This window comes from Trachinotus anak, unplaced genomic scaffold (assembly GCF_046630095.1).
Source record: "Trachinotus anak isolate AG129_WGS33_773 ecotype Australia unplaced genomic scaffold, CSIRO_AGI_Tana_v1 ptg000004l, whole genome shotgun sequence".
Taxonomy (NCBI): Eukaryota; Metazoa; Chordata; class Actinopteri; order Carangiformes; family Carangidae; genus Trachinotus; species Trachinotus anak.
The window spans coordinates 12,418,547-12,442,363 of record NW_027273855.1 but is presented as its reverse complement, the minus strand read 5'-3'; the positions used below and the strand labels follow the sequence as shown (position 1 = coordinate 12,442,363).

Genomic DNA, 23,817 nt, shown 5'->3' with positions numbered 1-23,817 from the left:
TCCATAGCGCCGCCTCAATTACTGCAGCAGTAACGGTGATAAAGAAGACCACAGGCTCAAATGAAAATGGCTGATTGATGTGGACACACATGGCTCATAATTGGATTTAAAGGAAGGATGTTAATGGTGTTAGAGGCGCCGTGGCAGAGCGGGACTCTAAACACTGACCAGGTATTTAGTGATTTACCCCTCCTGCCTTCTCGTCTAATGCAGTTGTGCATCACAACAGTATCCTCAGGGGTCTTGGCACCTAAAGCAAAACCCTGCTGCAATGTCAAGGCGTGTGTGTGTGTGTGTGTGTGTGTGTGTGTGTGTGTGTGTGTGTGTGTGTGTGTTGTGTGTAAGTAAAATGCTTATGTGTGCTGCCTGTGACTGGCTCTCTTATGCAAGTGACAGCTGTGGGGTCAGAACAAAAAGCTGTCTATTTCCAAAGCGGCAGCTCTCCTCATCCTCCTGTCCAACACACACACACACACACACACACACACACACACACACACACACAGAATGAGTCAGTGGGAGAATTTGGGGAGATGGGAACTGTCAGTCCTATCTGCTGTCACTGAAACTTATTTTCATTACTGATCAATCTATCCATTAGTTTTCCAATTAATCAATTAGTAATTTCATCTCATCTCATCTCACACAGCTCAAAGTATTGTCTTGAAATGTCAAATTTTGTCCAACAGTAAAAACAAGAACAAATGTATTCAGTTTATCCATTTACATGGTAAATGTTGCAAATCCTCACATTTGAGAAACTGGTTTATCAGCGGGAGGAGGAGGAGCAGGACAGCCATGTTGCTTGGGGGCATTTCTGAGCCCTCCTTGTTGTCAGACCAGTCTTCATTTATTTCTGTTTATCCTAATGGAGAGCGTTAAGGGAGGGATGTAATTAATTGACCCTGGCAGCTCAGAGGGGCTGTGGATGAGTCTGGGAGCAGGTGCTGACTGGGCTGCCCACCATCCCTTACTCTAGTCCTCATGTCGGTGTGCATATCTCTGCCGAGTGCCCAGCACTCCCCGCTGACCGATTGGCTCAGACGGCTCTCGGTAAGTGCAATGATGCTGGATGCCTGAGCGCCATAATACCGTCTAATGCCTGAAGGAGCGCTCTCCCCATTTCTGTCTCTCCTCTCCCCTCAGCTGCTGCTTAGCGAAGCCTGGCCAGTGTAAAGCAGAGCTGACTGCCTCCTTTTCTACCCTCACTCTGCTCTGCCTGGCAGTTTATTAAAGGGAATACTAGCTTTTTCCTCGCGCCCAGGCGTTTGATTTCGACAGCAGCAGAAGCTGTCATGGCAGATAAAAGGCAGCGGGGCCCAGAATTACGGTGCACACAGCATCTGTATTTACTGCGTCATTCTCCCTGCCTCTGACAAGGGAGGAGGAGGAGAGGAGGAGAAAATGGAGGACAGGCTGCTGCATTCATGTGTCTTTACATTGACACGTCTCATCAGGGAGAGAGGTGGACAGACAGGCTACAGTGAAGCCATCAATCAGCCCTTTTCAATACGCCTGTCCAGTACACTGTAATGCTCACACATAAAGACTGACAAAGGAAGGCATTAAAGCTGCGGTTGACATATTTATATAAACCCCTTTTTTCGTCTGGCTTTAGTGGGGTGATTGTGGCGTGTTGGCAAAAAATGTCAAGAAAGCAGTTTCACTTTTGAACCGAGACAAAATCAATTGATGTGATTTGAAATAATAAATGATACAGTCATCATGTAGAAATATAATCATAGGTGATTTGTTCTCATCATGAGTGTAATTGATTCCTCAGATATTTGCCACTTTTAGTTAATCAGATAATTGGTTCAACTGATTCATTTTGAATCCAATTTTCTAAAAAGTGTGTTCTCTCTAAGCCTTGCCTTGAATCCAACTTAACAGAGGAGACCCATTTTCCTGGCAGTATCCCAGGCTATCTGAGGCTGTGGGTCATGCTAATTTTTCATCGGCATCATTTCATTGAGCTTTAATTAACACAACAAGGATTCGGTGTCCTCCAGTGTCATCCACTCAGACAGCTAATACAAACTCATTAGCCTAACTCCCAGTAAGTCTAGAACAAAATTATATTACACTGTTTACTCTTTTGGTACATATTAGAATTGATTATATGGATGTATTCACCAATATAAATCAAGGTTTTCAGATCATATCCTGTAGGCCATTTCATTTGCTTGGTGTCAAATGTGGAACCAGCCTTTTCCTTTTTTTTTCAGTCCTGTTGCTAGTTTGTTTACCCTGCCTCAGTTGCGTTTGCGGCGACCAGCTGTCTGTCTTTGTGCATTTTGATGCTCTAGCCTATGGTGACAGCAAGACTAATGTATTCATGGCGCTGCCACGGTGAGAGGCATTACTTTACCTTTGCTTAATTGAGGGGAAACTCCCCTGACACCCGCTTAGCACAGCACTCGCCTCGCAGAGCGGCCAAACTCAACCCTAGTAGCTGAGGCCACTGAACCCTGACTGAGAAATAACACAACCCGAGACCACCCAGGGACTGCCGAGGGGAGAAATGATTTAATAATGTTGATGAGATATTACACCAACCCTTCCTCTGCTGTCTGTCTCTCGTTACTTCTTACCTGGGGAGGGAGACAGCTCTGACTCAGTGCCTGAAGGTGTAGTTAGATGGGGCTGCTAAATATTTCATACCCTAAAGACAGAGACTCTGAGTAAAAGAAGAAGAAGGAAAAAGGGGAGCAAGGGGGGCAAAAAAAAAAAATCAGTGCATAGGGTTTTGACATGGATTGTGGAGGGAGGTTAGGGAGTGTAGTCAAGGGCAGTCAGGGCAGGCTTGTAATTGGCTGACACCAGAATATATCAGTGGAATTGTGAGTGTGTGTGTGTGTGTATGTCTCTGAGTGAGTGTGTGTGTGTGTGCAGTCAGGCAATGTCTGAATACTCTAAGGCCAAATATATCGCTCCAGCCAGACTGCATTGCTCTCAGGGTGTTGATATGCTGCCATCACCTTTCACTAGAGCGAATGTTGATCTCAAGTACAACAGACATAGTATATTATTTTCTTTGGGCTCCAATCCCAGACTCCCCCCTCCTACCTTTGCAGCGATACAGGCAAGGTCCCGTCTGAGACTTAGCATGACAGCTCGACTGAGCGCCTGCCTCGTTTTTAATTGTCCCATGCCCCAGGGGCTGCTGGGAGCTAGCAGGGCGGGGCTGAACATTTTCTCCAGGGGGGTGAGGAGAGGTGGGTGACAGAACACTCGCAATGTCAGGTGCAGGTGTGGAGAAAGGAGATGGAGAGGGGGCTGACAAGCTAACCATGGGGAGCCGAGTAGTGGGAAGCCATTCACTCAGATGGGAGAGGATAGAGCTTTATGTAAGAGGAAAGCGCACAGAAGGCATCCGTCTCCCTGCTCCAGCACCACTGCACTCACTGATAGATATTATGCAGCTGTTATCAGCTTGACTATTAACAGACACCGCTGCTAGAAATGAATGAGAGCACAGTGTGGCCTGAGTGGCACAAGAGCGATTGATTTTTGCACGGTGACTGATAATATCCTCTGTCTTTTTATTCAGAAAAAGTTTCATCAATGCAGGACTTGAAGAGTGTCGTGCTTTCCCTTTGTCTAGTTAATTAGTTAATTCATAGCCCAACACGACAACATGTCTGCTGGACAAAACATCATCCTGGTCAAATTTTAAATCATAACAGTCTGCTCCCCAAGTTTTGATGAGAGTTGAAATGATCAGTCGATCAACAGGAAATACATCACCAACTCTTTTGATAGTAAATTAACCATTTAACACATTTTTGAGCAAAAACGAGAAACCTTGAACAAGTCTCTTTGGGCTTAAGGTAATGAAGATGAGCAATGATGATGAGCATATTTCACATTTTTCTCACAAATGATTGATTAATTGAGAGAATAATCAGCGCCTCAATCGTTAATGAGATGACTCTGTAGTTGCACTGCTATCAGCTGCATTTACATGGACTGCAACTATCTCACAACTGACCTTATTCTATATGTATTTCTGTTTATGTGGGTTACTGCTTCTCATGCATATGCTACACGGGATAGCCCAATTAATCTTAAGCTACCTAGTCCACGTCATGTTGCAATATCAGCTTCCTTCCAGTATTCACTCTCATACCGTAGCTCACTATCATGTTGCTGCTGTGTTGTAACCTTTGTACAGATTCTGCAATAACACTGTGCTTTGTACTATACATCTTGCAGCTACATGAAAACTACATGAGTCAGATGGTAGAGCCTGTTTTATCAAGCTGTTGGATTCCTGCAAAAATAGAAACCAAAGGTCTAAAGCATTCCATTAAGGTGTACACATTTTTAAAATGCTGTTCAAAAGGGCAGTTGGAATATGTGTCTAATGTGATTATGCTTTCTCTGGCTATGACCAATATTCAGGTTTGGGTAATTGGAAAAGTATTTTTACATGGCAATTTATTATTCATAATATTGTCTCATTTGGGTAAATTATTGAGAAATTGTAGTCCTTGTAAACACGGTCATTGAGTCTTTTTTAGTAAAAGGTCTGAACAATAGCAGAGCTGTTCAAGGCTGCTGGAATGAAATGTTGTGCAGCTGAGAGGAAGCAGCAGCGTGGTTTTGGGTCTTGCTCTTCCTGTGTTGCTGGCACAGAGACGTCATCCAGCCAGTCATGCTGGGGTCAGAGGCTCTGAAAATAGCTTTAAGGGGATTGGGGCTGCGCTGATAGCATACCTGCCGTTACCCTGAGATGTTATCCAACTGCAAGCCAGCCCAGTCTCCCTCCCAGCCACTGTGCTCTGCTCTGGATTGTTCTGCAATACCTCACACAAAGATGGAGTGGGGCCATTATACCTCTGGCTCTGTAACACTCCCTGCAGACACACAAACATACACACTCATGCTTATTTAACACCTGCACAAACATACATGCACCTACCTGAAACCATGCACATCGCCACTGCATCTAGGTCTGTATATGTTTGTCTTTGCATGTACAGATCACACACACACACACACACACACACACACACACACACACACACACATCAAACCAGATTGCGCTGTCACCACAAAAAGCTTCGCAGCGGCAGCACAGGCAGGCTGGCTTTTTTGCAAAGGGTCAGAGTTGACTGCAAATTACAGCTGGTGGCCGACCAAGGCCAGTGATGGATCTCAATGCACTCAGTGTTTACCCGCACCTGCCCCCCCCCCCCACCCCCCCACGGATAGGAGAGACGGCAGCACAGCCGAGAGCACACAGCCATTTTGTAACACCTCAAGGAACTCTCCCTCTTGTCTCCCTCCTCTCCCTGTATGAGGAATAGATGAGGTGGTGCCATTAAGTGAATTTGCTGTTATTTCCCCAGGCTCTTAGCTGAAGATGTCAAACCTCAGCCAGTGAGGCAGCCAAGGATGACTGCCGACTCAGTCAGAGGCAAACACACACACCGCACTCTCTGCTACGCACATGATCAGCTTTCATGCTCCTGTGTAATTTATCAAATTGCTTGGGCATGTGATGAATGGGCCCAGATCTCAAAAGGAACAAAGGCATTAGGTTTGCATTAGGTCGCTGTTATGCCCATGTAACAGCTTAGAATTTAATTACAGTAAATGGTAAACATTGTATTCACATTTTCTGAAACAATAATTCAGTAGCCCTAATTGCTTTGTAGTTTCACAGACTACACTTGAGCAATTAAACAAGTGGAATCAGCTCGTTAAACAAAAACTGTTCAATCCAATTACTTATACTGCAGACTGCTATATTCGCTTGGTGTGGAATGAGCAACTACACTTAATGTTCTCTAGGTTTTCTCACAAATGCCCACACTCACACATCTTTACTGTAGAAGAGGCTAGCACTCTCCTAGTGGTTTGTCACAGTTCCCCATTGTATTACACACTGACTCACCCTCATACTCCAAACCCCCCCCCCCCCCCTTTTCTTTTGCTCCCTCCCCTTCTTTGCCTCCTAAATCATTTCTTTACATGTGTGTGGGTGCCCCCTCTCGCTGTGATTCTGATACTTCATAACGGCAGGAGGAAATTGAGCTGACCTTGAGGCTGCCGAGCTCCTTTATAATGCTGATGTATGGGGCTGTGGGCGCAGGCAGCCAGTAAGTGAGAGGCATGTTTTTATTTGCCGGGGAGCAGGGCCCAGTGTCAGGACACATAACAAGGTTCATTTCTCGCCCACTCAAGCTAGCTAGTATAGCAGGAAGCTTAGTGTCAAGCATTCAAGTCCACTAGGTGTGATTTAGCTGCATTAGCCTTTGTATACTGGAATAAGTTGCATCATGCTGCCTAAAGGATGATGATAGGGCAAAGCCACAAACAGGGTTAAGCCTGTGGATAGAATGGGTTCACTAAAATGTGATTAAATGGTGCTGCCGCATTGCAAAAGTGTTACTGTTTGCAAGGCTCAACGCTGTACTAGAGATGAATTCATACAGGATTGTTTCTGGCGAGTTTGCATTTTGTAGAGCGAGCGTCAGGGCTGTCATTTTAAAAACCACACAGTCTCTTTGACAACCTTATATCACCCTGGCTGTTATTGGTGTCATTATTTGTTCAGCGTAGATGGCCCACTTTCTTCTCTTCAGCAGCTCTCTGCTCATCAGAGCAATCAGCTACCTCCTAACACAATCAGGCCGCTCTCAAATTACAGTCATGATTGAGACCAAGTCGGTGGCAGGAAAAGAAGAGAGGGCTTATGATTCAAGCACGAATGCTGTTCAGGAGGTTGTAGTGATAAATTTATATTTGTAAAATATAATGCAATCATAGGCAATAGCCCTGCAATGAATGGAACCTTTGTAATGTTGAAAGATGCACTTTAAGAGACGTAAACTCTGTAGCAATTTTGTGTCCATATTCTCTCGTTTTGTTATATTTATTAGTATGATATTGGCAGCTGATGGTTTGTTATTTTGTCCACTAATGGCAACAACAATGGAGTTTAATTAAAATCTGTACCACAGCCAAAATTGAACCAGAGCTGCAACTAAAGTCTACTGATCTACCGATTTTCTTGATTAATCATTCAATTGTTTGGTTGCCAATGCCAGGAAATCATTAAAAATGGTCACTAACATGTTCCCAGAGCTGCATGGGGCTGTTTAGAAATGTATCAGTCAAACCCAAAAATATTCAGTTTACTAGTATAGCATAGCTAGAGCAGAATAGCACAGCATCATAGCAAAATAAGAAAACTTTTACAATTGAGAGGGTAGCACCAGTGTTTTTTTTGGAGTTGTTTAATCATTAGTTAAATTATTAATCAATTATGAAAATTCTGTCAGATAATTTTGTAGATCAATGGTTGCAGCTCTAAATTAAACATTAAGCTTCACAGAGTGTTTTTTTTTTTTAGGACCACAGTTAATAAAAGTGATTCAGAATGTTGTATTCACCCCTCAGTTTTATCTATTTTAACAATCCTGCTATTTAAACATTCATACAAACACTTTAAAAATACAAATGTTGATTTTCAGTGATCGTATAAATCAGAACATAAATTCAAATTAACTCTAATCTAAACTCATGCTGATGAAGAAAAATGTCGGGAAGTGCTTAGTGCCCTTAAGGTTTTACCGTCACTTCTGGTGATACAAACTCAAACTCATACTGTCACAACAACAACATCTACTCATTTATTTTAGCCCTGTATGGGCTGCACTGTAGTTGTGTTGCAGATACTTTTGTCAACAACTTCAGACTGTTGATCTAAATGTAGATATCATGTGTCCTACAATCCTAATACTACATCAATGCAGTGTTACTGGAGTCAAATTTACTGTGACGATACATTTCAGTCTTTCAAACAAGAACATTTTTTTCTTCAAATCTTTGACCATCCATGTTGAACAAAACCAATCTGCCTTCGCACAGAACATAAGTCAGAGCGCATTCTCTCTCATTGCTGGTTACATGGTTTTCAAATTAAAACCACCTTGACGTAGTAGTTGAGCGACTATTCACAATGGCAAAGGGACAATAGAAATATTATACAAGCGCTCATTTGTTTTGACTATGTCGGGGAATGTTAAATAGTAATTTAAGCCCTAATTTGGAGCTTTGTTTGTAATGGTTGTGGTTGACATTAAGATGAGCGGAGGAAGCTCATCAGCCCTGCCAATTCGGCTCACTTCTCATATGGCACAGATCCACTTGCCTAACCCCATGTCTGGATGCTGCACTCTGAAAGCAGGCAAGGACCCAATTCATTCACAACCCATCCAACAACACATTGACTGTGCACAAAATATGTTTTAGCAGCTTAACAGCAGCAGACTAATCAATTGATCCAAATTTTGCTGTCCATTGATCTTGGCACAGCCTGGGTCCAGACAATTACAGTGCATGTATGATAATGATATCATTAGCAGCCCATGGCCGATCTATCAGAGCAGGGGAGATGCTAGTAAAAACCACCTGAACCATGCATAGAAATATTTGCACTGCCAAATGCTGCGGAGAGTGGTCCAAATCTGCTTTGCAAATGCCTCCCTATCACTCCCCCCCTCCCCACCTCACCACAGTAACAGTAGCTTGGTGGAAAAGCAGGCAGGCCTGCTGGTGCTGCTGACTGGCATTCTGTGTGTTGATGAATGTGCCGGCCTGACGGCTCAATGTGCTTACCTAATAGGAGCTGCTCCACTGTCACACGGAGTTTCTCTGTCTCTTTCTCTCTCACTCACCTCACTCATGTCTTTTTCAGACGTAGTCAGGAGAGCGTTCCACTTGGCTAGCCACCGCAGCCTCCATACTCTGTTTGTCAAAGGTTAATGGAGCTGCCTCACAGTTCACACTAATCACCAGGTAATCGCTTTTGTTTGGCTTGATAGGTGGTTAAGGTCAGCCATGATGACCAACTCAGCCATTTTGGATGAGGGAGTCTGCTTGCTGCTGGTTTCTAAATATGGTTACTAAGCTGACTTGAGATGAAAACTGCGGTCCATGAGCTTGCAGGGTTTACACATTTTTTCCATATAGAAGAACAGGTGTAATTATTTATGTTGGACTAAGACTCTTGCAGCAGTGTGTTGTCTCCTCTTTGGAAGCTCCTTTTGGATCATTGCTCATATCCTAACACACTTGACACCCGCCTCTGAGTGTGGAAATTGTGAAGATGCAGAACAGGCTATCTTTAGTTTCTCCGTGCTGTGTTGTGGAGGTGTTTGAAATGGTTAGTATGAGCCTGGTGTTAAGATAGTGGACAGCCAGAGACATTGACAGACTGAGAGACGGAATAAAGTCTTTGATGTCATCAAGCTTCAGGACATGGTGGTCTGAGGGGATTGGGGTTTCAGCACAGGATTTTGGGATTGTCGTGTCAAAAAGGTCTCACTGAGGCAGAGTGAATTTTAGCATGAGTGAATGCATATTCAGATAGTGAGGACTAGGCAGCTAAAGAAGGAAAGGCCAGTTTGTCATCATCCACATCACCCCATGGTGCTCACATATAATAACCCTCCGCTCTGAGGGAGCGGGTGTGATCTTGCACTCACGTAAGCACATATACTAGAATATAGGAATGGACATTTCTAGGCCTCTTGAACTTTTTTTTAGTTGTGAAATTGAGACTGAATAGGCAGTTAGTTAAAGGAATGATGCTGCGTGGATTGTGCTATTTGAATCCAGCCTCTAGGCTGAGATATGAGCAGATTAAAATGGAGAAAGGTTAGTCTCAGACTATGATTTTAGAGGGTTTTTAAAAACCAGGAGACAGATGAGTCCCTGTATGTGTGTGCTTGATGGCCACATTGTCTGTCACTGTGGTAATCCCAGAGTTACCGAGGGGATTGCAAAATCAATGTGAGCTATTCATACACGGATCTAATCCTCAGCATTACTGCCATTTAATCTGTGGTTATGTCGTGGCTCTGATGGCTCTAATGCTGTCAAACAGATGTCCCTGCTCAGCCACCCAGGTAAGGCTGCACCTGGTGACACCATTGAGCCCTGGCACTAGGTGGCCCACTGCACATTTCATCTTGTCCTCAGGTGGAATCTATTGTATGAAAACATGCATTATAGTGTCATGGTGCATCTAAAACAAAATCGAGCCAAATGTTTAAATCAGACAACCTCTAAATCTTCTCTGATCAGGGAGTCAAAATAGATATTACACGATTATCTGGGTGGTTGTTGTGTTTATTTGTGCTACTTCTGTCCTCCAAGTGTCAGAGAACAGTATACCCTGCTCGCTGTGCCGTCAAGCAGTGCTGAAATTGCATCTATAGAAATACTTAGATTTTATTCACTGCACACCTGGTGTTATTTTGAAAGCCAAACAGACCATTTCACTTCACAGTACAGGCTGAATTCAGGAGGTGTACTACATCAGAAGCAGGGAATGAATAATAACAAACGGTATAATTTTGTACATCTGGTAAATATCTCGGGATGTTGCTTTGTTTTGTACTGCTAACAGATATTTGGTTAAGACATCAGCCATACCCTCCTTTTTAAAGTAAATTAACACAGACAAATCCTTTACATATTCATCGTACACTTCCCTACATATTCATCAGATGTTTATCTTATCTTGTCTGTAAGATGTCCTTGATTTTCTGATCCTCATAATATTCAGAACTACATATAATGGTAGTCCACAAACACATTCAATGTCCTGTATAAATTCTAAACCATCTGGACAGGATTTCTGAAAATTTTCCTCATTGTCTCTTTTGTTTGCAAAAACTTAATCTACCAAAAGGAGTAGCTAACCACTGAGGCATATTCATAGATTTTAGTGATATAACAATATAAGTAATAGATTGATGACAATTGACTACAATGTACAGGTTTCACAAAGAGAATGAGACAACTGTGCAAGAATCACAAATTATTTGTCAAAATCAAGATATGTATCTTACAGTTATTTTGATTGTTACATCTCATACGTGACTGCAGGCACGCACGCAGAATAGAAGTGCACACACGCACACATTCCCAGTCTGTGCAGTATTCAAATGCTGACATTGAAATGTAGCAGATTGTGGCGTGTGTGTGCACGTCTGTGTGAGTGTGTGTGTGTGTGTGTGTGTGTGTTGCATTTCTGGGTGTTAAAGAGAGTAAATGCAGGGAATCTCTCAGTGTGCGGATGCTGAATGTGAAATGTCAATGTTATTGAACAGGTGCTGCGAGGCAGAGCTGTGATGTTTTTATTTCCAAGCTCTTGTCGAGCGAGGCAGAGAAGAGAGGGCTCATGGGATAATGGGGGAGGTTCGGGGGTGGGGGGACTGTGTGAGAGCGTGCTTCTTTGTATATGTGTGTGTGTGTGTTTTACAGTGTGTAGCAGGTATGAGTGCCTAGATCTGTGTGTATCCAGAGTTTATTCCAGGGTTTATTGAGAAGAGGGAAATGAATACTGGCTTAGAATAAATGCTCTCAATCTCCTCATTGAAAATGTTAACTGCACTGTGAATGGTATTATTTTTTGTTCACCCTCATGTCTTTCAGTGGCTACATTCACCATGTGTTCCACATGATGCCAAATATGGCAGCCGTCTTCACCCATGCACACACCTCTACTGTCAAGCTGTTATCACCTCATTTGTTCCATTTACACATCATTCATGGTTTTTTCCCTTCTCCTCTGTGTGTGTCTGTTTTTTTTCCTTCCGTTTTTCTCTTGCAGACTGTCGTTGTGTCAATACTTGTTGAGAAGCAGTGGCAGTGAACTAGGAGGTGAATGCAGTCAAGGTTAGTCAACAATGTTTCACGACACTGGAGCGCTGACTAACGCAGCATTTTCCTCTGCCCTAACCCCCCCCCCCCCCTCCCCCTGAAAATGTTTCTATTCCTGCCCCACCCTATGGACTGCGATCATGTTTTCTACTTGCCTATTTTGTTCTCAAGCTTTTTCCTCTCCACCATCATCCTCACCCCTTGTTGTGCTTCATCCTCTCCACCATACTCCTCCTTCCCCTCTCAGCCATCACCCCTGATACTTTCTGTTCCGCTGGAGAGAGCAGCTCAAGCCTGTCAGCGCTCATTCGTCCCTTAACTGCTAACTCATGCTAACCCACTCTTGTGTTTGTGTCTGGATGCATTATTTTCCTATTTTATGTGCAGGCCATTGTCTTTCCTTTGCAGCTGTGCAATACTGTCTTTTGGCGATGTTATGACTTCAAGCCACCAATCTACCCATCCTCCTTTACTGCAGTTTCACTTGTGATTCTGCGTTGCACTTTTAATTCCAATGGGCACATATGAAAGTGCGATTACTGTCTTTCCATTTCCACTCCCCTCTCCAGCCGTTAAAAAAAAAAAAAAGAGGTGCGAGAGTGAGAGAATGTTCACAACAGTGGCAGAGAATCCAGCCACGATATGGAGGGGGCTGCAGTTCAAAGCCGACTAACAGGTTACTTAATGAGTTTAGTAATTGGCTTGCTTTGGCCTCCGCGCATCCCTGCCCTCCTGCTGCTGACGTGTGCAGGAATAGAGAGAGCTACGGATTGCACTCTTTCCCTTGCTACATCTTTCCTTCCCTCGCTCAACCCATCCATCTTTCCCTCCACCCATCCCTCTTCCATGAGCTGACTTAAGGAGCCAATGCTGCATCGAGCCTCCTCTGTCTTTTCCCTCCTGTTCCTATTGTGAAAACAGTTAGTATGCTGCATGTTAGGTTTCCACTCTGCTCAATATCGAATATCACCAGTGTTACCCTATCTCTCATCCCCTCAGTCTCTCCCTCTCGATCGCTATCTCTTACACGCACACTCACTTTCTACCACTCACACACACACACACACACACACACACACACACACACACACACACACACACACACACCTATTATATGTTAGATGCTTCATGCATTATGCAGAATATGTGCATCCAAACAAGCAATTTGCAGAATTTCCAGTTCACCACTTCTGAGTAGTAATTCTCTGTGTGTCCACAACAGCATAATGAGAAACACAGTTCCATGCTTAGTTGATTTATAAGTCATAATAATAAAGACAAAGAGTAGCAGGCTTGCCATGTAATCATAAATGACACTTAACATATTATTCTCAGATTTCAGCACATTATCTTCTCACCAGAGACATCAAAGGGACAGCTATTCTTTGTGTCTCATTGCCGTTTCAATAATGTGTAGTGAGTAAAAAAAAAAGGCAGTGTCACATCTGGTGTAAATCCCGTTTACCCACATGTTGAATTATAGTGATAATAGTTGTAATTGATAGAGGTATGGTTTTTAGTCTGGATTGTTTATTACCATGTTTGTTTATAAAAAAGGTTTTGTGCCTTTGGGGATCTGCACTAGTGAGGCTAACCTAATATGTATTCTGGCTAATGAGTAAGCTTCCCACCTTCTTGCCTATTCCCATTAATTTCCATTTTGTACCTTTAAAAATCCATAAATAAAGCCTGCATGCATTAGTAAATGTAGCTGTCTCCAGTTGCGAGACTGCTGCCAAGCTTTTTATCTACTCCCACAGTCGAACGGTTGATTCTGAACGCTGCAGGGGTTGGAAGGCCAAAGCACAGCTAAGTGGCTCCTCTTGACCTCAGCAGTGATCTCCAAACTGTCTGTTCTGACTGCACACAGACTGATTTTTACCCATTCGCCTCACAAAAACAGTCTAATCTCATAACACAGCCTCAACACCCTCTCTGTGTGCTGTCTCTTTGAATAACACATCCTTTTTTCACCACACCCAGTACAGACATACTGACCGTACATTTGCCTTTGAGATGACTTCTCTCTGCTATTATTCATGCCAAATAATTAAAAAAAAAGGGAATGTGAGGAGAGTGAGGTGGAAAAATCCAAGATGTGAAAAATTAGCTTGAATGACTTGAGAAATCTGGTTCCTGTGACCTACAATGGATGTGCTTATTCTAGTTATCGCTATCTATCTGTAAACTAGATGGCTGAATCATTAGCTTACACACTGAGAGCAGCCATGCGTGACCAGAGGAGAATAATTGATTTCTGAATAAGCATTGGTACTGGAGGGGGAAAAAAAAAAAAAAAGATACAGCTTTGTGGGCCATTGCGCCATATTGAGCATCTTAATACGCATGTCATGAATTATCGTGTGCGGAGTTAATTTTTTTGTTTTACACGTTATGAGCCTCAGCTCCCCCGCCCCCTCTTTTTTAGCACAGCAACAGCACGAAGCTGCACCTCTGCTCACTGTCCATAGGGTGGCAGTGTATGGAGGTGAGACAGCCATGTGCTCTGTGTGGAATGGAGCAGTCACTGGCTATCTGAGCAGATTAGCTTGGAGACAGTAACCACACAGGAATCACACACCCCAACTGCCACTCTCTTTTTGCTCTCGTGATCACGCAACCCATTTGCTTTCCAGGACTACTGATCACTTTTAAACACAGTTTCACTTTACTTGAATAGGATTTTCCTAACTGGAACCAGAGCTTAGCACCAGACACATGTACTGTTTGTTTATCTTGCTGTGTCTTTGTTCACAAAAGGATTTGCCTGAAATGTAAACTTCCTCTTTTACACCACAGCCTGCACTCTGTCTCTTTGTGGCCCTCTTGGAAATACAGTCTCATTCCTCAGAGCCTGTTCTCAGTGCAGCCATGGCAGGCTGAACTACTCTTTTATTCAGATGAATGAGGCCCTGTTTTGCCTGGAGAATCAGACAGACACAGACAGTCCATGTGAGAGCTTGAAGAATGTCTGTGGAAAATCAGGGATTCATTGAAGTATCATCTAAGGTATTACACGTGTGCATTTCTTTGTGTCTGTTTTCACTTTCTGTGTGTGTGATTTCATGGCCACACAGATTTGGCTGATTACTTTCTGGTTCTCAAGCATTTCACAACCTGATTCTTAGCTTTTTCTTTTCTTCATTTCAGCAACCTGTGATCTAGTGGAAACGGTACACCTCTCTGTGTGACAGACATAGTGTCAGATTCTGTTCAAAATGTGTTGCTTTTGTTCGTATATATCAACGTTTACAGCTGAGCAACCGGGTTTTGCTGTATTTCATAAAAAAGCTGTGCTTCCTCTCACTAACATTGAATTGGTTTGTTTGCCAGGTAGCAGCTATCTCCATCTGGAATAAGATTTACCTACATTCATTTTTTTTTTATAAGCAATAGCTTTACCAAATGGCTGCTGCAAGTAAGTTTCACTCTCTTGAGTAGCTTGTGTAGCTTGGCAAAGGGATTAGACATATGTAGCCTACAAGTGTCTTGGTTTTCAGAGTGTTGCGAGGCTGCCAAATGTGACTGTGAATAGCTATGTAAACAAGATAGCTATGTGAGGCTAGACCTTGCACTGATTGCCTAAAGTGAAATACCATTCTTTGGCTCCCCTCACATTTTTACAACTGTGTTAATGATCTCAAATAAGGGCTTGCTAGGTAGCAGCCTAATTACTATCTGTCTGTTTGGGTTGTCTCCAAGGGACAGCTTTATTTTCAGTTAGTCTTTTGTCACCTTGATATGGCTTGTTGTATAGAGAAAAGGGTAACGTCTATTTTTTAAAGGTACTTTTCCTTTTTTTGGTTAATTAACGGAATATTACTCTGTTGAGCAATGTTCTTTTTAGCTGAAGCAGTAGTCCTTGAAAAGCTTGAATCTTCATATCCACAAGCGAGTGGTTAAACCATATTTAGCTGAGTAATTTCCTTGAGTTACTTTGTTGGGAGATTGGAGAGGATTGTTTTATTGCTTCCCCTTCTCCCAAGCCCCTCCAGGCAAAGTCTGTGTTTTAATTAGTCATGTAAGACCCTATTTTCCCTTTGGATTCCCCAACTTGTAAAGTGCTCTCTTAAGAATCCATGAAGGCTAAAAGGGGCAATGAATGATTTGAAGTCAGCTTTTTTTTTTTTTGCTTGCCTACCAACAGAGAAGAGCGGGGGGGGGGCTATCAGTACTTGCCGTCAGAATGAGGAACAGTAACTTCAAGCAGCAGTCACACAGAGTCTTTGTTCTTTATGGATATAGTACGTGTGGCGAAGAGAGAGTCACTGCTTTAAAGCCCCATCTGGAATAGCACTGTTCAAGATTCTAATACGTGAAGAACGACTCCTGTAGATAATACCTGCCTGTGGATGGTAAAATGGTCTCAAGGTTCAATCTAGCACATCTGTTCTTCCTCACTGTGTTATGTTTTGGCAGCAGGGAAGTTAGCTTGTTACACTGCAGAGATTTAGTCGTGTGTTAAAATTGAGCTTCTGAAGTACACCCCCACCACCGCCACAACCTAACCCTCCCCTTGGTTTACAAGTCTGTTTTCTTCTCTCGATCCCTTTTTCCTTCAACTTGTCTGCTCATCCCTGGTGAATGTATTAAATGAAGTTACTAGATATGAGTGCTTAAGAGGCCAGGGCCTCTGAGGCTTGCCAAGTCTCTCACAGGCTTGGCTCAGTCATCCATGTCACTTTTTTCTGTTGTTTCAGCTACTGGCTGACTTATTTGTATTGCTGAGCACTTTCTCTCCCTCACTTGCTCTCTGTGTTTGCTGCCTCTGAGTGGCTTGTTTTTCTCCGGCGTGGAGAAATCAGGCTAAAGCAAACAGTGTGTGTCAGCCACAGCTTTTGTTAAGTATTCATTTTTAATGAGCGTAAGTGGCTACAGAATCCTATAAACCATAAATGGAGTAGTCAGGCTGGGGAGGAAGGAGGGAGGGGCCATGTTGGCCTTTGATTCAGTGGCACTCTTGCAGTCTTTTTGTTTAGTAACACTTGTACTAATTATGTTTGATGTGAATGGAACAAAAAACATTTTCCAAAATGATAGTTTGTGTTGCTGTATTGTGCCATTTTTTTTTTTCTCATACGCCCCCTCTGGTTCTGTTAGCTCTTACAAAGAATTGTTCTCCTTTAATAATCTTTAGGAAAAAGTGTCGCAGAAAAGTGTCATTTTTCTCTTTGGAGCGGTGCGCAGCTCTGCTAGATTTCATTTCCTCTGAATTCACAAAGACGCATCAAGTAACCAGTTTTTGTTCTGTCGGGATTGAAGGCACTGTAGCTGTGGAAGGGGGTGCTGAGGGAAAAGGTATTGTGGTGGGCCGTTTGAATGCTGAACAGAATTGAATAGACACAGTCAGCTTCCCAGATACATGCTTAGGCCTGTAGAATGTGGAGTGCTTTGCTTGTAACTGCACCGGTTGTCTCCTTTCATTATCGGTTAATGGTGCCCAACTTGACAGAGCCATGTGATAAACAGAGGAGCTGTGAAATCCTGGAGGTGGAGTTCTCGTCTGCTTGATAATGGGATCTCATCTGCCAGAGAGGGGAGCCTGCCCCGCCAGCCAATCCAGCTTTGCATTGCACTGCCTTCAGACAGGATTCACCGCACTCAACCTCCACTGCTTTCTTGGGCCAACTTAAGCCTGACAAACCTACTGAGAGAGGTTGGCATTTCACTGGTTTCTTCTCTGAACACATGATGGAATCATTTTTGGAGCCTTTGTATTCCTTGTGAGCTTTGACTGTGACGTGCATTTCTGCCCCCTTATCAATCTTGGATCCTTTGAATGTTAACGTCACTCAGGAAAGGAACCAGACTGTGTGTGTGCGTGTGTAAATATCATAAATATTGACCTTGTGAAATGTATACATATGGTGATAAGGGAGGAGCTGTGGCTGCTGTGGTGTAAGGTTACTATGTGGAGCGGGAGTACAACTTCTCACAACAGTTGCCTCAGGAGCTGGAAAAGGTTTTACCAGCAATTTGTTGCTCAGTAGACCCACCCCCCACCCCCACCCCTACCCCTACCCCTTCTGAAACGAAGACGACAAACATGGTTTGGAGCACAATGAAGGACCCCCTGCACACCACCCTCAACTCAGTGTCTTTACTGCCTGTCTCTCCTGCTGCCCGTGTTTGGCTGCAGTGCAAAAAGAGCCCAATGCACAGACTATTTGCTGTAGTTAATTGGATTTTGACAGTGATCCAATATCATATTTAAGACAATGAAAATGTGTCAGGATACTCTACTGAAATGGAAATCATCCTATTAATTTATAACTTACTGTCCATCTTTGTTTTTCCGCTCCTGAGACCTTGGAAAATAACCAGGATCACATTTGATATGATGTGCAGGCTAACCATTAAAATCAGCCTCCCAAATACTGCTAATGGACTATTCACATTATCAACCCTGCTTGTTTCTGCCTTTTTAATGGGTGGGGTGACTAATTAATTCATTATCCAAAAATGCAAATGAGCTGCACAAGCCTGAAAAGCATTCAGCCGCCTCCCTCTTGTGTATTATCCAGCAGATGCATATACACTAATGTTTTCAGATATAAATCAGCGACCTGCACATAAGAACGTCATTTTGCTAATTCATCTATTTAACCATTAAAACGTGTCACTGCCGCACGGCATTGTGCAGAGAGAGAGAGAGAGAAAAAAAGAAAATAGGCTAGAGCCATTATTTACAAGGCAACACCACCACTGTTACCAGGTTTCGCGGCTTTCATTGTCTTGCTTCAGTGTTTCACTCACATTCTCATCAGCGTTACCATTGATCGGTTGATGATGGTCGGTCGGGCCGCTTTGGCTGCCGTGCACCTCGCTTCCTGATGCAGTTGCAAGCAAACACACACACGCACACGCACACAGTGCACGCAGCGTGTCCCTACGGGGCCGCCATCAATCATCAGCCCCATTGGCGTCCCTCCAACCACCACCGCCACCCTTTTGTCCCTGATGATTATTTGAATCCAGTCCATGTTTTTGTTTCGCTCGGGTTTTTTTTTTTTTTTTTTTTCCTCTTTTTTGAGTGTGGTCGGGGTAATTCTCCTTCACTAGTGTCTGGATAAAGAAAGACTAGGTCAGCCATGTGGATGCGTCTGTTGAACAGCTGAAGAGGAGGAGGAGGGGGGGGGGGGGTTTACAGAGACGGAGGGAGCGATAGGGAGAGCGTGGAGTGTGTGTGTGTGCATAGGAAAGAGAGAGAGAAGAGGGGGAGAGCGTGTGTGAGTGTAAGTGTGTGTGTGTGTGTGTGTGTGAGAGAGAGTGTGTGTGGAAAAGGAAGCGGAGCCTGTAAACGGCGAACTCACTGGTTTCCTACCCCTCGAAATAACTATTACAGCGCTGTGTTACTTTTCATGTGGACACTATCATCGACAGCAACAACAACACGGCCAAAGGGAATAGGAGCAGTTTCGAGGGGGGGGGGGGGGACTAGCTAACGTTATAGTGCCTTTCCTCGGAGATTTCGGACGTGAAGAGTCTGTCAGTAAAGTGAAACCGTCTTTTGTTGAAGCAAGTGCTCGCCTGAGCCCCTCCGTGCAGCGGCGGGTTTTAAAGCTCGAGGGGGCAGAAAGTGTCCGCGTTCGCCTCGCTTTGTCCCGGCTCTTGGATTTGGCCCAGCTCGCTTGCCTTTTTTTTTTTTTTTTTTTTTAAGTTCGGCGGGTCATCTCGGGCAAGGCTCGCGTTTTCAACTTGTTTGCAGCAGGCTCCGGGACTCCGAGAATCACCAGACTGGCGGGTGAGTAGTTGAATACAAAAAAAGATCGCAGGCTGGTTGTGGTTGGTGGAGGAGGGCGCAGGCAGGGGGAGCAACGTGTGGGTGAGTAAAGAAGCGGAATTTGGGCAACGGTGATGACTAAAGCCGAGTGGCACACTAAAAGTGGCTCGATTTTGTTTATATCCGAGGTAGGAAGCGTGTGTGACCTCCAGTCAAATGTTTGTGAGTGCTCCGGCGAGCCGAAAGTTGGCTGCATTGTTGTAAAACTTGGCTCTCTCCCTGGACTGTGTAGCAGACCCTCAAGCAACTTCCATGACCTGGCCAGATTGTAACAGGGTTTCAGCGGCTAATGGTTTTAAAGTGAGAGCAATAATAAAATAAAATGTAAAAAAAAAAAAAAAAAAGTAAACAAGAGGAGAGCTTAAATGGCGACGTCGCTGCCCAGGAAACACACATCAAAGCTGTAAAAACTACTTAAGCGTGTGTATCTGAGCAATCAGTCAGTTTCGAGGAAAGGAAGGAAAGTTGCCTCTTGACAGGGAAAATGTTGAAATAAATCTTGATGAGTCAGTGACACATAAATTTGACGGGTGGGATTTCCCCATGTTTCGCTGAAAGGATTGACTTGGATTTACGGCCTTGCTCTTGTCATAAATTGATTATTGAATGTAATAGCGGAAAGTAGCTGAGTGTTTTTGAAAGAAGAGTGGGAGACCGTGTGTGAACCGGTTGCAAACTGTTGAAGGACCACCAAATTAACTTGACTTCCCCCCTTCAGCACCCCAGAGGCTATGAACTCTGGCCCAAGCACATGCAGCCCTCACTGTGGGGTGAGTGGGGGGGGGGGGGGGGGGGGCTGTTGTTGAAAAGAGCAAGGGGGGGCCTGCTGGTGGGGTGTGTGTGTGTGTGTGTTTAGGAGAGAGCAGCTTAGGATCTGAAAGCAGACTACAGTTATTTGTCTGAGAGGCAGCTTATCCAATGTTTTCCAGTTATAGTAAAAGAGGGAGGAGGGCCTGTTTACTGCAATCACTGTAATATTGCTCATAGTAAGTCTTCATGTGACTCCAGTCAGAAGTGGAATCCACAGGGTCTGTGGCCACATAAGCACAAAGGCTTCAGCCCTGAAACAAGATTCACATCATGGATGGGGGAGAGCAGTGATTGCCTTCAGTCTGTGCCATATAAAACCAATCCCTTGCTGAAATCCCTTACCTACTGCTGTGTTTTTCACAGACCTATTACATGGACTCAGATGTTGCATCGCTAATTGTGAGGAGCTAATCTCCACTGTGCGCAGCTTCCTGTGGCATTATTTTGTCCCCTTGCTAGTTGAGAAGTGACCTCTAGCTTAATGATTCAGATGTGATTAATCCACTTGAGTGGGATGACACTGCATAGGCTAATGTATGACACAAGCACTGTAGATAATGGATGATTGTTGAAACATAAAGGGCATTTATCGCACCTAAAAATTGTTTGAAGGTTTGAGGCTCAGTCGGTTTTAAAAAGCAATGTGAATATGTGACATTGTATAAGTCATGAGGTGCAATCATGGTTAAAAATGTAACAATGGTTGTCTTTCATGGTACTCCAGTCACTCTGAACAATGCTGAACTGTCAGTCAGTGCTCACTACTCTTACATTGGAGTGATCTTTGATTTCAGTGCCATTAACAGATGGAGTGTAAAGGTTTTTGCCTTACTTCCTTTTTACTTGTGATATTCAGATGATGTCACTTGCCATGTGATTTTTAATTGTGCTATTAAAAATATAGCAGTGTGAGTAAGGCGGGGTTTGAGTTTTCCAGTCATATGTAGGTGACACTGTGGCTTTTACAGAAACTCTGACCATGTAATTCACGAGATGTGTCTTTTGTTTTTGACCACTGTTTGTTTTTTCTATTTCATGGTCCCTGAACTGGGCTAGGTTTAGTCCTTTATTAAAGAGATAGGCCTGTTTCTGAAAAGATAACCAGCAGTGAGACAGAAATCATTATGGTTAGGCAGTGTCATAGGGGTAACATGCAATCACAATCTCAGCCTACACTGTCATGTGGGAAAACTTGTATAGCTTGTATTTCTGAACAGATTTTTAAATGGCATCCTCCTCACTTCCCAGGAGGTTAGGATATCCATTTAGTTTCACTACTCGTGAATTGAATGGAAGAGGAAGTGGTGGTCAGCCCTCTTAATGGAGTTGTACACAAGAGCTTGAGTTGGTCTGCAGTGTGGGATTTGTATGGGAAGAGAGCACTGAGCGTCTCACAGTAAGGCTGCCATCGGATGAGAATATAGCAGCCTAAATCTTAATTATGTACACACTGCCATACAGCTGCCTGTATCAGTTCACGCCATCTCTATTTGCAGTGTTCATACCAGTGTTTGTGGGAAATTAAATCTGATGTGCAATTTGATCTGGGTCTGAGTCCGCAGTCTGTTGTTGATTCATGTAAACCAAGGGAAGCATAGTAGCAGTGTGAGTCACCCCCCTTCACAAACACAAGTCTCACCGCTGACACGGTACAGAGAGCTAGTAAACATTCAGCTCGCATACAGGCGCATGTATGAGTGTCACCTCTGAGGAATCTGAGGGGCGATATCCGGATCAAAGAGGCTGTTTCTGACCATACAGAGAGAGAGAGCGATGCTTCATAGAGTGAGGCTGTAACGGCTGTCTAGCTGCTCAGAGGCGGCTGAATGTTTGACAGGGCATTGGAAAAACGTTATTTAATCTGCTCGCATGATGGCCCTCACTGGGATTGCACCATGCTGCGTCTCTGCCCCCTTTTTTCCTCCCTGTGTCAGGATGATGGCAGTTCCTGGCTGGTAGAAAAATACTGTCAGTGTGTTGTTTTTTTTAACGGTATGATGTAATGCATAAAGAATCAGAGAAAGGTGAGTTGTAACTGATGCAGTGTTAGCAGCCCGCTCATTTTCTTTCTAACGAGTGTGTCTGCTGGGGTCTTGATATCGTTTCCATTTGGGTAATAGGCTGAATGACTCAACTATATTCCATTGTAATTACAACGAAACAACCCTGTTGTTATGATAATAAGCTGCATGAATGAAAACAGATGTGACAGTTGACCCATTAAAAATAAACTGCAAGATACCGATCAGGTAAATGAAGGTAGATTACAACTCTAGCTTTTTGGCCGCCTGAACGTGGCTTAACCGCGTATGTCTCAGCCACATAAAAGGTATTGCTTGCAGTTACCCTCCCACTTTTGACCCCAACAATACAGAAATGCAAGAGCAGCCTTGTCATAAAGCCAGGCGGAAAATCAATGAGAAGTCATGGCTTCCATGCCATTGTTGGTATCAGTTCCATCCCCCAACAAAGAGGCAGACTCATGGTTTTGTGGAGCGATGATAAATCTCTTCAGATCTTGTTGATTCTTTAGGGTTTCATTTCTAAATGGAATGAGCTAGCAGGGCATTTCTTGACCTATTGTCCATACAGATAGCAGTGTACCAGTGACTCATTTAGAATACATTAACCACAAATTGACATAGTACACATGAAACAGTCGTAACACTGCTAAGGAGGCAGTACCCTCTGGTGGGTGACTACTGAAATAGAGATGAAGGACTGGAGAGGTGCTTTGATTGTTCATAGAAAATTCCTTCTAATTTGTTGTGTGCACAGAGGAAGGGCCGATATCTTTAATTAACACAAACCTCTGGAGCCAGCGATGAGTGAGAAATTGGTATAATTGAAAATAGGCCCTATCTCCTTTTCCCCCTCTCTGTCTGTACATCCTTAAAGCAGCTGAGCCCATCGGAGGGCACTTTCACACATGTTAAGTGGGGGGACATCTGGCCTCGTTAATTCAGTGCATGGTCATAAAGTGGAATGGCGATTCCCCACAGGGCCGCCTGCTCTGAACACCGTCAGATGGAGCCTGTGTGTCCTCAATGCTTCCTCAACCTCCCTGTTGACTGTCCCTCTGACACCAACTTTGACACTTCAACAAGAACGTCCTCGCAATCTCGGCACAATGTTTAAACACAGGTGCAGATGTCTAGGGAAGATAGAATTGGCAGTGACAGTACATAAATCTTCATGTGCCAGAAAATAAAACTGCGCTACTGTAAAGCTGTAATGTGTGATTTTGACCAACCCTAGTTTTCATTCACTTAGTGCAACAAAGAAACGAGATGCTCTTTGGGATTCTAGCAATTTACTGCACCTAAACAGCCTTTTTTCCCCTCACCATATGTTAAATCAGTAGCCAGTGTTCATTAAGTGTATGTGATATGATGAGTGGGCTGTCGGTCTATATTCCAGTATCCACCTCACGTCCCTGCATCCTCAAGAATGGTAGCAAATAATCAAGTGACAGCGGCGGGGTGAAGCATTCATGTGGCGCATTCATATCCTATTTTAGCGAGTAAACATTTAAT

At 43.7% G+C, this 23,817-nt stretch overlaps 1 protein-coding gene across 4 annotated transcripts in view; it reads left to right on the top strand.

The window, feature by feature from the left end:
• The window catches only part of rerea (arginine-glutamic acid dipeptide (RE) repeats a), a 121,680-nt gene that overhangs the window by 13,950 nt on the left and 83,913 nt on the right, over positions 1 to 23,817 (top strand). For 2 of the 4 annotated variants that reach the window (XM_071475960.1, XM_071475963.1), the window contains exon 2: positions 11,639 to 11,703. The exons of 1 other annotated variant lie outside the window; for it this stretch is intronic. The gene's annotated coding sequence lies outside the window, so the exon portion shown is untranslated. Of the gene's footprint in view, positions 1 to 11,638; positions 11,704 to 18,893; positions 19,433 to 23,817 lie in introns of those variants that run through there. One more of the 4 variants, XM_071475961.1, reaches the window with a different exon arrangement.